We start from the raw sequence: 18,112 nt of genomic DNA, 5'->3' as shown, positions 1-18,112 counted from the left end.
GTCATTGTCTACTGTTATGGTCAGAAAATATGCTAGTATGAATTCAATCCTTTAAAGTATACTGATTTATTTTATAGCCCAGTATGGTTTGTTTTGGGGAGTTATCCATGTGTGCTCAAAAGTAATGTGTATTTTTCAGTTTTTATCTTGTAAGTTTCCATAAATGTTGATTAGATTGTGTTTTGTTTAAATCTTCTGTATTCTTACTACTTTTTTACTTACTTGTTTTATCTTTTAATTTATTGAGGGAGGACTATTAAAATTTGCAATTCAGGATCCAATAATTTCTCCTTAGTTTGGTTAGTTTTATTTTTATTCATATAGATGTTCCTTTATTAAGTGCATACTTTTAAAGGATTGTTATGTATTTTTGAGTAATTAACCCTTCATTATAATGCCCTCTTTATCTCTGGTAATAATTTATGTTTTAAAATCTCTTTTTGAACATAATGTAGCCACTCCAGATATCTCAGAATAAGAGTTTTTATGATATATTATTTTTATCATTTTTCTTTTCATCTATCTATATCTTGACGATTAAAATTTGTCAGTTTTAAGAAGTAGTTAGATCTTGCTTCTTATTAACTAATATTAAAATCTGCCTTTTAATTTGTGTGCTTAGTTTATTTAATGCTTTTAATGGGTTTACTTTGATATTGTTGAGTGTAAGTTTGTTTTATTGTTTTTACTTATTCTTTATTCCAACTCTTAATTCTTTTGTTTTTTTCTACCTTCTTTTCGGTTATTCATTTTTAAGACTGTTTTTTTCTAGATCAATTTTTAGGTTCACAGAAAAATTGAGGGGAAGGTACAGAGATTTCCCATATACTCCATGCCCACATGTCTCTATAGCTTCCCCCATTATCAACATCCATCAGAGTAGTAAATCTGTAACAACTGATAAAATCTATTGACTCATCATAATTACCTAAAGTCCATAGTTTACATTAGGGTTTATTATTGGAGTTGTAAACTCCATAGGTTTAGACAAATGTATAATGAGATGTACCCATCATTAAAATATCATACAGAACATTTTCAACTGCCCTATTATTCATTTTTAGCATTCTATTTTATGTCATTTATTTGTTTTTTTGTTTTACTTTCTTATTTTTTAGTGTTTTTCTAAGATTTGCTATATGCATCCCTAACTTACTAAAATATATCTCGAATGAATATTATATCGCTATGTAGAAACTAGAAATTCAAAACAGAGGTATTCCATTTACTCTGTCCATTCTTTATGCTATATTCTTTATGTATGTAGATGTAAAGTAAAGGCACTTTACTTCTATAGAACTTTACTTCTACAGTAAAGGCACTTTACTTCAATATACATAAAAAATGCCACAGCACATTTTCATTTATTTTTTTTCCTTTGGTCATTTGTCTTTTATAAAAAAAAATAAGAGACAGGAAAAATAATTTTATATTTTCACATATACATTCCAGTCATCACAAGTTATCCATGCACATAGATCTGCGTTTCTTTCTGATAGCAATTAGTTTGATGTTTGATCTGGCAGGGCATTTAGTAATAGATCAGCTTGATCTCCCAAGGATTGTTTTCAGGCTTTGTTAAAGCATATGTTGAATAGTACTATTGCTAATATGGACGTTTTGAGCTATCAACTGTCTTTAGTGAAATCCCTTCCTTCTGCTTCTGAGAAGTCTACTGTCTCCAAGGATGGTGTAACCTTCAGAATATATGCTTTTCTCAAGGATTCGTGGTAGCTGTTCTTTGCTGAGCCTTAAACATTTTCATTTAAGTATATGCATTTAATATTCTGACAAAATGTCCATGCAGACTCTGTACTGCTTCTCTGAGCCTCTTCTTCTTTTCTAAAACCCTGCCCCACGAATACTACCTGCCTCAGTAGCCCTGAGCTACTTCTCTTCACTGAAATCAGTAGTCTTACTGACACCTGTTTTGGTTCACAGTTTTGTGCTGTAGTTTAGAAAGTGTCCTCAGGCAGAAGGTCAGGTTGAAACTCACTTTGCGTTTCCCTTCTATTAAAAATTATAACTTTCTGCTATTTGTTGTCTAGTGAATGGAAAATACTTATGAATTTTACTTAATTTTATACTTGTTTAAATCTGGAATAAATCAATACCTGTTACTCTGCCATGGCTAAAACTACCCTACTTTTTTTTAAGAACCTAAACTTTTCAAGAAATAACTAAAGAGCTCCTAAAAATTACACAATTAGTATATATTTATGTGGAAGGTAATCCTTCAGAGAAAGCTACCATTAAGATCAAAAGATGTAAGAAAGTGAAGTAAGAAAATCATTTTGTCCATTTTTCTACTTTTTAAAAAAAGATTTGTTTATTTATTTGAGAGAGAGAGCATGAGCAGGGAGAGGAGCAGAGAGAGAATCTCAGGCAAACTGCCCACTAAGTGTGGAGCCCCAACAAGGAGCTTAGTCTCACAACCCTGAGATCCTGACCTGAGCTGAAATCAAGAGATGGACACTTAATGGACTGAGCCACCCAGGCACCCCCCCAACTTGCTACTTTCAATAAAAAGTGTCTCTAACCTGGCATCAACAATAGCTTATGGTGTATAGCTTATGGTGATCCTCAGCCATATTTCTCATGGGTTTTCTATCTTCACTTTGCATTGTGACCACTCATCCTTGTTTTCAAGGTTTATTTTATTCTATTCACACTTCCTGTGTGTAATGCAGGGCCCTATTCACCTTGTGTATCATACACTTTGTGTATAATATAACCAATAATTTATATACATATTTGAATAATCTAGGCCAAACGGTCTTGCTAAATTTAAAAGTTTGTAAAATAAGAAGAGAGATAAAATATTTTAAGTCTACTTTACTTCAATTGATTATTTTTAGAGGCTTATCAGCTTTATTACATTCATATTATAGATTTAATATAGAGTGCTGTAATGGAATAGAACTCATTATGATTTACCTTTAAAAAAAAAAAAACTTTTCTTGCAGCGGTAGCAGAACAGGTATCCTGTGATTCATATGCTAAATTCTGCAGTTAGATATATTTAAACATGAAAGACCCAATGGGACTTGAATGACCTGTAATTATACTTTAATTTAAATAGAGCCACATGACCATTCAGTAGTACAATGAGTAGCTTAGTCTTAAAGATTTAGAATCTAAAATTTATTAGTATATTTAAAAGCGATCAATTAGTTTTTGTTCTGCTTATAATATTTTAATTCACATAAGCCTGATATATCAGACAGGATACAACTCATTGACTTGTTATAAAAGATGGTAAGTAGAGGATTGCCTTTATTCTATATTTCTCTATCCTTAAACCCTGATGCACATACATTAAAAGAAATTGCCTTCTCTGTAACATGTTTTCCTAGGCTGACTGTAACCCCTCCTTGACATGTATGTCCTTTAACTGGGTTAATATCATCAGTGAAATTATAACTCATGAAAATATTCTTGACAGTCTAGTGTAAATTTTGTCTCTAATTAGTGTAGATTTATTTCAGTTATTTAACTCCAAGAAGAATTTTTAAAATCTTTTCTCCATGTTCGTGAAGTTAACCATCTTCTTCAATAATCCCAATATGCCACCAACTACCAGATGAAAAACCCTCAATGAAAGAACTTTGCCATAATTAATAAAATGTGGGCCTTTTACATGAAAAGATAGACTAGTGTTCAGTATTATGCATTATGAGAAGAGAACTTGAATGAAAACTGAATGTAAGACATAGATTTACTCTGAAGATTTTTGCAAACATTTCAAGGCTCAGAAGATCATAGATACAAGTACCAATAAAAGAATATTCTTCTCACTTACAGATGGTGGAAACCAATGCAGTTTGTGTACTGGATTTTCTTAGTCAGATTCTAGGATACCAAAAAGACTAGTTAGTATCACAACTACAAATAATCATATTTGAATATTAAGAACAGTTCTCAGCCACACCCACGTAAATGTATATACCCTTCAAAATAAGTTAATAAAACAGAAAAAAAGTATTTTAAAGATGAAAATAAAGCACTAAGACACCAAAGGTAAAGATATTAAGACAATTCCTATTCCTATGCATTAAGAGAGGAATTCAGTTTTTGAAACATGAAATAATACGTGTATGCATTTTTTTTGTACTTAAAGGAATATTATAGAAATCCTGACAGAACTACAGCAAAATAATATTATCTTAAAACAAAAAGAGTGTGTGTGTATTTTCACTGTTACATGGCTCACAGATCTGTTGGAGATGAAATAGACTAGAACATGACAAATGCAAACACTAGTTCCAAAAACAGGATGGAAGAGCTTTTGGTCTAATTTATAGATTCAGAGTACATCTTGGTGTTTTATAGCTTTAATGTAAATCCACAGCACGGAGCAAAAGTATTTATTTTCTACCCTGAACAGAGTACAGTTTGATATAACTTACTTGGTTTTAAGACATAAGGAAATAATGGTTCTGTCACTCTCAGCTTTTAGCTTAAAAGAATGAAAAAAGGGAAAGAAGGGAAAGCTTACACAATCTCTTTGAAAAGCTATCCATATGAAAGCTTTTGGATATTTGAAATTATTTGCTAATGAATTTATTTATAAATGAATCAATTTCAAGGGTAGGATACTATTCAATTCACAAGAGTCATCATAAAGTTCTCTAAATTCCCTGTGCAACATTTAGTCTAATTGCCAGATATACTGAATATCCCCTTCTAAATTTAATTTTTAATTTTAGTATTGTGAGCTCCTGAAATTTTCTAAGTTCATTCATTCATTGAATAGATTAATTGTTGAACTCTTACTCTGTGCCAGGCAGAGTCCTTGTCTCCAAGGAAACTTCAGTCCAACATGAAACAAGTTGGGTGGTTTTCTAGTCCTCATAAAGCTGTCATGCTACTGGAGAGATTGATATTAACCAAAGAATTTTACAAAACATTTTAAATTTTGGTTTGATAGTTTCTGATAAGGGAAAGTCAGTGATTCTATGAGAGTGCCTAATTGGAAATCTGAAATTGCTCTTTTCCATCTTAATAAATATAAAACTCTTTCAAATTCAGAGAAGTGATCCGAAACCCCTGCTTATTTTATAAGGTGCTTCTGTTTAATTGCATCATTGTCTTGGTTTATTTGCAAGTTCATATTAACTAGCAGAAGTGAACAGCACAGAGAAATCAAACATTCTAAAGTTTAATAGGAGAGTACTTAGGAAGTGTTTCTTGTTTGCTCACTATTTGCTAGGCATCATTCCATGCTCTAAGGATATATAAATACATAAGGTAGTGCCAGGGTCCTTAACAGCCAGTGATTCAGGAGATGGGGAGGGGTAAATAAGAGATGGAATGGGTGCTTGGTTTCCTTTAACTGCTCCAGAATGAGACTACCTTATATTTCCAGGATGAGTGGAAAGAATCAATAAAGAAAAAGATATTAAAGACTTAGGATAAATATTTATATAGTTAATGGAGTATTTGTGATATCATACAATAAAATGCAGTGCAAAAACAGAGGGATTTTTCCTAAATTCTTATTTCTTCCATGAGTTTCTACAAGAAGCAAACCATCTAACATATTAACAAAAATTAACCCAGGGATAAGGATTCCAAGCAAGTATAAACTTTTTCTATTGTTGTTTATCTCAATTTAAATATTTTTAATCCAAAGTGGCATAGTAGTTACTGCTTCAAAATATGCAACAAATAGTGGTATGCATAATGTAAAATGTGGAAACCCTCCCACTCCAGGCATACTCTTAGAGTTAACCTAAGCTAATATTTGTTTCCAAACTCCCCTCCCAAACATAAACTTTGAAGTAAAAATAATGTAAGTCAGCATGATTTGTTCCTTGCACCATGAGTTTCAGGAAAATTCTGAGGCTACAGGATAGCAAGGCACTGATTATGGATGAGACCTGAGTACCAATCAGGTCAACGGTTTTTCCCATGCAAATGGAATAGAAACCAAAGACAGCTTAAGTTAATGAAAAAGCACTGCATAAAACACTGGGATCCTGAATTCCAGTCCCAGCTCTGCATTGATTTTCTGTATGACCTTCAGTGAGTCACAGATCTCCTTGGTCCCTATTTCCTTTTTTATAAAATGAGTGCGATTTGCTAGGTGATCATTATGGTCACTCAACATTAATGATTGATAGATTTAAAAAATTTTATTCCTTCAAGTTGATAAGTTGGGTTATAGCTTTCATAGGTTTGAGGATGATTAGAAATAGTGCTTTCAAAGGCAGTGATCTTGGAATGATAAACAATTTAATGATATTTGCCCTAAACGATGAGTCAAAGGAAATAAACACCACAACCGTGTAGATTTTATTTATTTATTTATTTATAAAAGTATTCATTTTTTCATGAGAGATACAGAGATAGAGAGAGAGAGGCAGAGACACAGGCAGAGGGAGAAGCAGGCTCCACACAGGGAGCCTGATGTGGGACTCGATCCTGGGACTTCAAGATCACACCCTGGGCCAAAGGCAGGTACTAAACTGCTGAGCCACCCAGGGATCCCCACCATGTAGATTTTAAATTCAATTTCACTAGCATTATAAATGGTATCTCTATCTAAAACAAAGACTTTGTCATTGGCTCCAAAATATTTAAAGATACATTACCTCAAAAGATTTTTAATATTACAAAGTAATTTGCATAATCCATTTCCTTTACTTTTAATTAACTATGCCTAAGAATTCCTCCATCCTTTAAAAATGACCAAATATAGGTTGGATTATTTTGAGGCATCTTAAATCACATTTTTGCAAAACACAAACATAGCAAAAAGTTACATTAAAATTCTTTAAAGCTTAAATCGTTTCACTGATCTTTTCTCTTTGTAACCTCCCAACTTATCAGTTTAGACATAGTTCTAGAATAATAATTTATTCAATCATTCCTTTAACAAACATTTATAAAGTGCCAATTAAAACATTTAACACTTAGACTCACCTTTCTAATTTGATTGATTTTTATGGAAATACATGTCATAGAGGACTTAAGTTATAAAGGGATGCTCTTTCTCTCTTAGCTGATAAGAAGAATTAAAATAATCAATTAGAGAGTTATAGCTATTTGGAAAAGTAGATGCAAAAATTACCAAACTATTATTTTTTAAATATGCACACTATTGTAATTAAGTTCATTTGTTTGATAGGTACACACTTACTGCTAATTATTATAGACTCATAATTAGCATTTATAATGTCAACTATCTTGTTAAATATGTGCATGTGCTAGATTGTAAAACATCTTTAATGAAATTCAACCAATATTTATTGAGCATTTATCATGTGTCCATTAGTATTCAAAAAGATAGTGATATAAAGACGAAACATGTGTGTGAATATGTATGTATATGTGCTTCAACAAGTTCACAGTCTTTAAATGGGAGAGGCCAACAAAAACATTATGATAACAGGAAATGGATGCTACAAGAAGCTTAAACTCTCTTTGAGAGCATAATAAAAGGAGTAATTAATTCTAATGGAAGGAAATGGCTTTATAGCATTGAGTATCCTTTAGCACCAGATCTTGAGCCATAATTACAACTTCATTGAATACAGGTGATGAGATACAAGAATATTTGTAATTCTCCTTTCCCAAGGAGAATTACATATAATTACTGGGAAGAATGAAGAATATTCTTTATTTAAGAAATTATAAGCAGCCTAATCAGACTCATGCATAGCCAATAATTGGGGTACAATTTTGATGTATCCTGAGTGCCATATCAAGATATTTTGACTATCTTATATTAATTGAAGTGAGTGTTTTCAACACTAGTTGTGATTAAGAATTACTTCCAGAAAAAAAAAAAAAAAAAAAAAAGAATTACTTCCAGAGCAGCCCTGCTGTCCCTGACCAAGATCAAATGGAAAGGAATCACTGTAGGTAAACCCATAAAACAAAATACTTTTCAGCTCCATAAGTTATTTTGATGCATATTCAAGTTTGAAAACAATTGTATAAGAGAAAGGGAGTTTTAGGCTTGCAAGTAGGAAATTATATGATATATTCGGGAGAATCATTCTTGCCACTGATTGGAATTGAGAGAGAAAAATTAGGACGTGATCCATTATCCCTGTGCTGGACACTGAGTTTTAGAGGGAAACAAAACAGAAGTGTCCTGCTTTTGTGCAGCTTACATCTTAATGGAAGAGCCAATGATAAACTATTTTGTGCCCTGTGTGCAAGTAAAAATGAAAGTGCATATTTAAATAAATAAATGAATTTATCTTATGTACTTTAATTTTTTTTTTTTTTGCTTTACCTACAACCAGTGGTTGACAAACTTGGATGTATATCAATAGTAAAAGGGGATCTTATTGAAAATATGGGCATCGGAAGGCACAATGGAGTTTGAGGTCCATGAGTGTGTATTGCTAAAAAGCTTCCCAGGTAGCTTTTCAAGTGGTTTCAGAACTAATTTGCAGGATGGCTTTGCACAAGTGTGAACACAGAACTTTAACTTTCAGATTTGCTAAGTAACTTCAGCTTTGCATTTTATACATTGTAAAAATGACCTGAGATTTAGCTGGAAATTATAATTCAATTTAAAGGTAGCAAAAACTGTGCTGCCATCATATGCCAGGCACTTAAGGTTTGTGGGTGGGTGGACTTGGGCAAAAAGATGACTTTTGGGGACTACACCTTGAAGAAACCCCACCCCCCGTGAAAATGTAGGACCAGGCCTAACCCAGAGGCAGTCCACATCCAGGTGCCTTCCTGGAACTTAAGCAACGAAAAACGTTCTGTGGTTTTTCCGAGATAAGAACCCCCCCCCCACCACGCCCTGACTGGAAAGTCCCTGAACATGCTCATGTTGACCTTCAAATAGACCAATCATGTCATAACCCGTATGCTATGCTAATCCCGCGGTTTTTGCTTTTAAAAGATGCCTGTAATTGCCAATCGGGTCTCTTCCACCTCTGAGGCGGAGAGCCCGTTTGCGCAAACGTTCAATAAAACCCTCTTGTTAGTTGCATCTGCCTGTCTGGGGTCTGAGTCTCTGGGGCGTCCATTGGGACATGTTGGCACCCGTGAGCCAGGGTCCAACAACCTTGATACAGGAAACAGACCTACAACTGACTATAATACAAAGTAGAGTGAAATAGTACTAAATAGAAGGACCAGTTACATACTGGGAGAAAGAAAAAGGAAGTTGTAATTAATTCTTTTTGGTGGAAGCTGACTGGGAGTGTGGATGGCCAATTAGAAGCATCACCTGGAAGGTTGTAGCATAGTAGCTGGGTTTTGCAAGATAAGATGAATTTCAAAAAGAGTTGCAGATGGCATTTCAGTAAACAACAACAACAACAACAAACTTAGATTAGGAAAAAGTTGCATTTTAATATTAATAATTTTGCTTAGCATTCTCAAGAGGTAATGTTATCCAAAATTCTTGTCACATTGAAAGACAAGTGTCTAAGTTCTTTTGTACTCATGCAGTTTGCAAGATAAGAAGTGCACATTTCAAAAACTGAAGAAGTAATCTTACAAGAATAGAATAACCCTGAGCATTTGACTGTGATTTTGTTTCAGTCACAATTTGCCTAGTTCAGAGAACTCGAGTCCCTAATGCTTTCCCACATTCTTTTCTTGGTTTTCATTTTCTTCTTTTGAAGATCATAGAGATCTGCATAATAGGCTACCTGTCCTAGAAAGAGCTAGGAGAATGATAGCAAAGCCAACTGCCTTAACTCCCATTGAAAACGAGTCTTAGTAAAAGGGGAAAAAAAATCATACTTAAAGAACAAGGAATAGCATCAGTGAAATCTCATGAGAAGTAAATTTCACCATCAAGATGACATTTGAAAATGTTTTCATTGGTGAATTTACGCTCAATGTTTCTTTTGGCCACATAATTCTAGGATTGATTTTGCAGGGTTGTTATTTTTTGTTATTTTTTTTAATTAGTATGTCCTTTCTTTCTTAGGGCTGGCAAGCAGAAAAGTACATAATACACAAGCTGTTAAAATATGCCAAGGTCCATAGAATGAAACATAAATCATGCCCATGCAATACCAATTATTTCAAAATTTTGGGTTAACATATAAAAATCACTGATTTGTCCCAAATGTTTTAGTTCTTGAAATGTTGGAAATAAAGTTAGCTATAGCTCGACATGGCTAAGAGAACTGGGCTTCCTAACATCACATGCACCATTTAAATAAGGTCAGAATATTCATTTTAAATTGTGTTAAGTTTTACTCAGAAATACAAAGCTTTTATGGAAAGAGCACTCATGAGGTGGAGGCAGAACATTTGAAAAGGGAAGATTTTTAAAGGAAACTCAAGCAGCTAGCCCAGGTAATAAGTAATCTTCTCTTTCTACCAATGAAATAATATGGCTTAATGAAAAGACTGTAGGTTTTGGCATCAGACACATTTAGGTAACCATCCCACCACCACGAATAACTCTATGACCTTCAACAAATTATTTCACCACCCTAAGTATCAGTTAACTTCTACATAAAATGTGGAAAATATCAGTAAACCTCAGGATTATTCTAAGGAATCAGAAAAATATAAAATAGCACACAGTGATCACAAGGTAGACTAGGGATTCATGTATTTCAAATTGATAGTAAAAGGAACACAGCGTCCCATCACTTTAGATTTTGTAATGTCAAATATGCAAAGAGTGATTCTGTGACTTCAGCATGTTGAGTTTGCCTTTCTATTCACACTCTAGAATGTTAGAGTTTATTATTTCAGGTTATTTCCCTTCAGTCACAAGTTCCTCAGATGACACTGGCCATTCTTTGGATTCTGTTGGTACCTCTTCTGCCCACATGATAGAATGCAGCCATTTGTCCAGCAGTTCTTACTCTAGGACTGCAGATTCACTGTGAACTCCTGCTCTTAAAACAGCAAAGAAAATTCTGTTGGAAAGAAGTGCCTCGGTATGCAGTGTGCACACAGTTTAATGACTAGTTTCTCACGTCATGAATTCTGTAATGGGAGGAAGGGCTCTTCCCTCTGGGCTTTCTCTGCAGTGGCACCCACCCTACTCATTTCCACTGGTCCCTGCCAAATACTGTTTGTGAGACAGTCACAGAGAGTTAGCAAATTACTGCTATTCTGAGCTCGTCTGCAAAAGCAGACAATGTCAGAAATGCCAAGATCTGGTTAGCATTATAATTTACCAGCTTTGTTGGAGGTGGAAATACCCTGCATGCAAACACATGCAGTGTGAAAAGACTAAAGCCAAAAGAACGGATTAAATTGTCAACATGGTCTTGGAGCAAGAGAAGGACACATCTTAAATATAATAATACTGTATACGTTTATGCAGAGATGTAACAAAACAAAGTAGACCAAATTATTTAATTATAAAATTTGACCCAGAAATGCAGAAATTCTACATATAAGTGAAGAGGATTTTATATACTAACACTATGGTTCACCAACATTCACTCTGTATAGCAACATACAAATATACGTATACATACAAGGGCATATTAACTGCATACAAAATATAGATTCTTTATATAAACCTGTAGAAAACTCTTTATACAAACATATATTTAATCTCTATGTATGTAACTGAAATGCCATAAAAGGATGACAAGATCCTTTGGTAGAATGAACTTTGGTTTTGTTACCACTTTGAGATACTGCACTTTGTCACATGGCTGTCTGATGCTTCTTTTTAGTTATCCTCACTCTCCATACAAGATCTCTGTATTATCTCTATAATTTTCCCTTGAAGAAAACATTTCTGCCTCCTGTTACTGATGTCATGTAAGTCATTCGTCCTTATCTCAGATTGTTCTTCAAAATCCATTATTTTGGGGAGCTTTTTGGTGACTTCCTTCAGTTTTCTCATCCCCAATAACTTCATTTCTCCCAAAATTTCAGTAAGAACATTTTCAAACCAAAATGTTTGTAGGTGAATACTGATTTATGCATCATCCAGATCCTACAATTAGTGTTTTTCTAAACTTTCTTTGTCACAGCTTTCCATCAAACCATCTCTCTATCCACCTACCAATTAATCTCATTTTATTTAATGCATATTTAAAAATTTGTTATTGAAGTGTAGTTGACATACAATGATATATTAATTTCAGGTGTGATTAATTAATTTCATAGTGATTTGACAATTGCATACATTATTCAATGCTTGGAACTTCTTGGGGCTGCCCTCTGTAGTGATGACTCAATATAGCCTTAAGTCTTACTGAGACAGCAAAATCCCCAGCGCAGAGAACTCCTCTATGACAAATTATAAAAATTATAACATCTTTGAGAAAGCCACATAAAATAACTTGGCCAAAATTTACTAGGATGTAGTATTATTATGCAGTGTATTAGGATGCAAGCACTGGGAAGAAATGGTCCAAGTTCCCATCCAGGCCCTGCCAGTTACTGCCTGCCTGAACTCCTGCAAAGGACTAACCACTCTAGTTCTGTTTCATCATCAGGAAAGAGAAATATAACAGTATCTGCCCCATAGAGTGGATTTGAAAACAAAGTGACATGAGGCATTTAAAGTACTTTACACATCAGCCATTATTATTGCTATTTTTTTAATTAGTATTTGCAAAACCAGATGATAACTCTAATGTAATTCTGTCTAAAGATGTACCTCTGGTATGTGCAGATTTAATGACTACCAAGAAATTGATTTTATCAGTCTATCCACAAATAAACCTTCACTAGGTGTAATTCTCCCGTGTGATTGATAGCAGCGTGCATGATAAAATGTGATAGACAACCACAGATGTTGTATTCCGAGCAATTAAAGGCATGAGCCCGATATAAGTGGGTTCCTCACAGATATGCTGACACAAAGTAAGAAAAATAATCCACATCTTCCTTTTTTCAGAACAGAATGTCAGTCTCTTTTAGATTTCTCAGACATCAGCAGAACATTTGCTTTGTTAAGAGTTACTCCTACTGTCAGCAGAAGCAGGAAGATGACATGCTTGCTTGGCTCTTCGTACAAACCTTATGCACTCACAAAGAGGGGGCCTTAAAATCATGTGCATATACACAAAATAACATATTTTATAGTAGTGTTCATTTAGAAAATTAATTTTCTTGGCTTCCCTGTGCAGTTCCTTGAGTATAGTATACAAAGGATTAACTAGTTGGCCTAAATAATTTTTTTCAGGAATAATCATCTCATTTTGCAGGGAGGAAGGATGGAGGGAAAGGAAAAGAAAGAAGTAATATAGTCTTTACAGTCATTTGGTAGGATGTCTAAGTGTGTGTGTGTGTGTGTGTGTGTGTGTGTGTGTGATGAGGTACCTTTACCTGCACCTTGATAAACTGCCAAGTGCTTCTGTTGAACGCTCCTTTCCTCCTTGTATTATTACTCCTTCTCCATCTCACTTTGCTTGCTGAAGTGTGTTTATGTCAAATGAATCAGTGGATGAAAACTTTTATTTGAGCAGAGCAAATACCACTACAATTAAGAGATCCCTAATTTGCCTCGCACGGTGGCAAAGTACAGTCTCAAAATCAGCACTATTTGCATTTCGTTTTAGATACTAAACATACAGACTACAAAGTTTTGTAAATCTAATTCTGTACATACGCAACATGGAAATCTTTGTCCATTTTATGTACTTGCTTACTCAATCATTTTGCTTCCTATAATCCTGTGTAGGCCTTAATATCTTGAAATGCCACCGTAATTCTCCACACCTGGAGATCTTTCACCCCCAATTTGGATAATGTGGAGATACTGGTATTTGTTTGTTTTCATAAAGCTCTCTTAAACCACTTGGCCATAATTAGGGAATAGAGATGAAAATTCCACCTCTGGCACAACTGTATATGTTTTTGTTGAATTCATCCTGTTTTGTTTTTCTTTTTGTTTTTTTAATGCATCAGCCCTCCACCCCCATTTAGTTTTTGCTAGAAAGGTCAGTGTCTGTTTAAAGGGCTGGAGGAGGGGAGAAGCTTCAGTAGCTGATGCTTTGTGTTGGCAGGGCTGTTTGAAAAAGCTGTCACAGCTGACTGGATCTATTTTATGCTAGCCCAGCACCATCAACCTTTCTCAACCAGGAATGGTCAATTAACTCATCTTAAAAAAAATTATTCGAATTCTTCATGGGAACAATGATTTTGTTCTTAAGCATCAAGGTGTATGTGCTAAGGAGGGGTACGTGAAAGAGAATGTCTCCTGATTATTGCAGAGCTCTTTCTTTGTGATATGTCAAACTAACTTCCGTATAATTATATACTATAGTAAAAGTATGTGATAATGGGTGTGTGTGTGTGTGTGTGTGTGTGTGTGTGTGTGTGTGTGTGTTTGTGTATACTGTTACTTCTATAACATTTGGTAATTTCCAGTGATTCTGGAAATGCATGCCATCTTTGCCTTTGATTCCTAAAGTGAGAACATGATGCAGAGTGACAAGGAGACATTACCCAGATATCACTCACACACTAATAAAATTCAGATGTAACAATATTTGCTGACCACATACATAGAACAGAAATGCAAAGTTCACTTTGCTAGCACTCACTTTCACTCCACCCTCTGTATTTTTATCATCTTCAGTGGTCAGCTTAATTCTTTATTTACGTTAGTATCAAAGATTTATTTTATCTTGTATGGAATCATGGAGCCTCTCTCCCAGGGTTGACATCTCAGGGCTGGGGATGCCTGGGTGGTGCAGTGGTTGGGCACCTGCCTTTGGCTCAGGTCATGATTCTGGGATCTGCTACCTAGTCCTGCATTGGGCTCCCTGCGGGGAGCCTGCTTCTCCCTCTGCCTATGTCTCTGCCTCTCTCTCTCTCTCTCTCTGTCTTTCATGAATAAACAAATCTTTTTTAAAAATCTGTTGTTTTCTGTTTGTTTGTTTGTTTTAGGCTTTTTGTTTTGTTTTTTATCTTTCTCCTGGATTCTTCCTGTATGACCTTTCCACAATGATAGTATCTTCTCTAGAGAATGAAATGGATTACAGATAACATCTGATTTTGTCAATCAGGCATTTTTTCAGTTAAATTCAAATATATTTTTAGACATCATTTTCATAATTATAAGTTGTTTTATAAGGGCATCATAATTTCTCATACTATATTCTAATGAGTACAGAAAGATAAGTCTTAAAATCATACTTTTATGGGAGAAAGGAAGTTACAAAGGAAAAATACATTTATTTGGGGGTGTTACTATGAACTGGAAAAAGAGTCTTATAATTATCAAAATGTTATTTTTGTTCTTAAGAAGCAATGTATTTTTGCCTAAGTTTACATCTGTGTAGGAGTTCCGAACATATGTTGTTTTTCCTCTTTAACTATGAAATGATAGTAAGGATGCATAGATGTACATAATCATAAGCAACCCAGAAAACAAAAACTGCCTCCCATTAGCACATCAGAGAAGTTGATTCTTTAGAGCAATCTATAATTGGATGCGATTATATTGACTGAGAAACCAAAGCAGAAGGGCTTGAAGCAGAGAATATGATCAGTAAAAGCAGGGACTCTTCTCCCTCCTGGGCTTGAAAAAGGTTCAAAGCCAACACTGCAGCTACAGAAAAATAAAATATTTGCCCCAAATCAAGATAATTAGCGACTATTTAGCTTTATCAGGTGGCACCTCCTCTCCTCCTTCAGGCTCCCACAAACAGAGGAAAAGGTGGCTAGCTTTTGTCCCAGGATAAACCCCATAAAACTACTTTCTGTAGAAACTACATTGTTTGCCTGGGGGAAAACTTCTGTGAGTCTTTTTGCTTAAGAGAGAAACAAAAAAGATCAAAGTAACTTAAAGTAAACTTAACATGGTACGGGCAGTGGAGGATCAAAGACTAGACAAGACTGCCAACTGCTCTATTCCTGATATAGCCCTCCTAATTTTCATCTGTGCTAGAGCCCCCAGCTTACCTGCCTACTCTTGGCATTCCATGCATCTTCATAATATTGTCAATATTTTCCTGAATTATTTAAGTAAATTAAATTAGTTCATTTCATTCTCACCATAGCCCTGTGTGGTAGGTCTCGTTATCCTCGTCTAAGACATAAGGAACCTGGCGCACAAAAATATTAAGTAATTTGCTTAAATTCACACACAAAGTATTAGAGCTGAGATGTGAACAGAGTTTGGTTCAAGAGTCCTTTGTACTTTACCATTGCCCTGGGTCACCCTGTTGCATTGCCTGCCATTCAATGAGCCAATGAGCCATACAAATTCTATAAGCATCTTTCCCATCTTTCCCATAGAGGACAGGACTTCATAGAAACAGAACAACAAACATACAGGAAAAACCCATGTCATCTCTCTTTATTTACCTGCTGAGTCCCTAGTTCATAAATAAATATGAATTTGTATAATCAAGAATCATCAAACATCATCAAACATTTGAGGAAACACAACAGCTAGCAAAAGGAAAAATGAATAAATGGAACAACTGACACATACACACACACAAAGAACCAGAGACATTTTAAGGAACAAAAGAGAACTTTAAATATTATGATCAATAAACAAGTAAATACTTCAATGGAAGAAAAAATAATTACATAAAAGTAAACTTTCTCGGAAATTTCAAATGTGATTACTAAAATTGATAAAAATCCATAGAATGATTAAATAGCACAATAGATTTTATTTAAACAGAATTGTTCATTTTGAAAAAAAAAAGAATTGTTCATTTTGAATGACAGGATGATGAACTTTCTAAGAATATGGAGAAGATGAGAGAAATTGAGAAATACAAAGGATTAAGCCAGGTAATCCTACATATATTAAATAGAAATTCTGGGATCACAAAGACACAAATTTTAAGAAAAAAAATTATAAAATTACAAAAGAATATAATCTCAACGATCCTAAGACATTTTTATTTTATTTATTTATTTATTTATTTATTTTTAAATTTTATTTTAAAATTTAAAAATTTAAAAATTTTGTTTATTTATTTATTTATTTATTTATTTATTTATTTATTTATTTATTCAAAGAGAGAGAGGCAGAGACACAGGCAGAGGAAGAAGCAGGCTCCATGCAGGGAGCCCGATGTGGGACTCGATCCCAGGTCTCCAGGATTACACCCCCGGCCGCAGGCAGCGCTAAACCGCTGCACCACCAGGGCTGCCCTTAAGGCTTTTTTATATGAAAGAATTTGCTGACCACCAAATAGAATAGGATAAAAAGATTTAGAGTATTATGGCAAAATTCATGATTTGAAGAGAAATCATGTGAGCTTTCAGAATGGAAAACATAAACAAGCCGCTTCCAAAGGAGTAAGAACTCAGTTTGTTATCACATTTCACCACCTTTCCCAACAAGTTTGATGATAATGAAGCCTTGCCTTCAAAGTAGAAAGTTGAATTATCTTTAACTTATCATTCCAAAATCCATCCAATTGTCAGTTAAAAAAAAAAAAATAAAAAACAAACCCAGATAGTTCAGTATGTGCTTATAGATATTTCAAAAAGTTTTCTTAAAAATATATTTGAACAAAATGGTAAATACATCCACGTTATAAAAAGATATTTAAAACAAATCCAGTAGGAACTAAAGTAAGAGACAAATAATTAAAACCAGAGATGACAATGTGCAGTACGCCTAGAAAGCAGTAGATCCAAAGTAGACCAAAGAGTGAATTCATAAGATTGTGGGGTTTTTTCCATATTCATTTAATGGCAACTGGTAATCATTAAATTAGCAATGATTATCTTCAAAAGATATTACAGTAACTGTGCCGTCATTTCTCAAGAATGATCAGATACCTAGAGTCACAGACATTTCCCACCTAGATTGCCTCATATAAATCAGATTTGGTTTATCACCAGCATTTAAAAAAACAGACCTAGGGAAAAAAGTAGATCTGGAGAAGTATGCATAGTCTTAATATAGTGAATGTCTAGCCTGCCCTGATTATTACAAAATTAGAACAGCAAGAATATTTCAGAAAGTAGGTTTAACCAATAGATTGTGTGATTTGGAAAATAAAGATCTTCATTTGTTTCCTTTATCAATGAGAAACAAACAAAAGAATATAACTCTGGGAACATTTAAAATTTTTTAAAAACCTATAAAAATAATAAAATCGTGTACATAATTTGAAATAAGCTGAAAGGTTTGAGCGAATACTTGAGGTATAAGAGAAGAGAATTCTCTTTAGTTAGGCATGTAGAAAATTCTTATATGAATGGCAAGATTTCATGA

General features: G+C 34.1%; 1 non-coding gene across 1 annotated transcript; it reads right to left on the bottom strand.

Moving 5' to 3' along the window:
• Positions 1–17,724: 17,724 nt before the first annotated feature.
• LOC112915903 (small nucleolar RNA SNORA72) lies at positions 17,725–17,855 on the bottom strand. The gene has a single exon (XR_003234192.1). It is a non-coding gene; the product is annotated as a small nucleolar RNA SNORA72 (small nucleolar RNA).
• Positions 17,856–18,112: the final 257 nt, after the last annotated feature.

This window comes from Vulpes vulpes, chromosome 11, assembly GCF_048418805.1.
Source record: "Vulpes vulpes isolate BD-2025 chromosome 11, VulVul3, whole genome shotgun sequence".
In the NCBI taxonomy this organism is placed as follows: domain Eukaryota; kingdom Metazoa; phylum Chordata; class Mammalia; order Carnivora; family Canidae; genus Vulpes; species Vulpes vulpes.
This window is presented reverse-complemented; position numbering and strand designations above follow the sequence as displayed.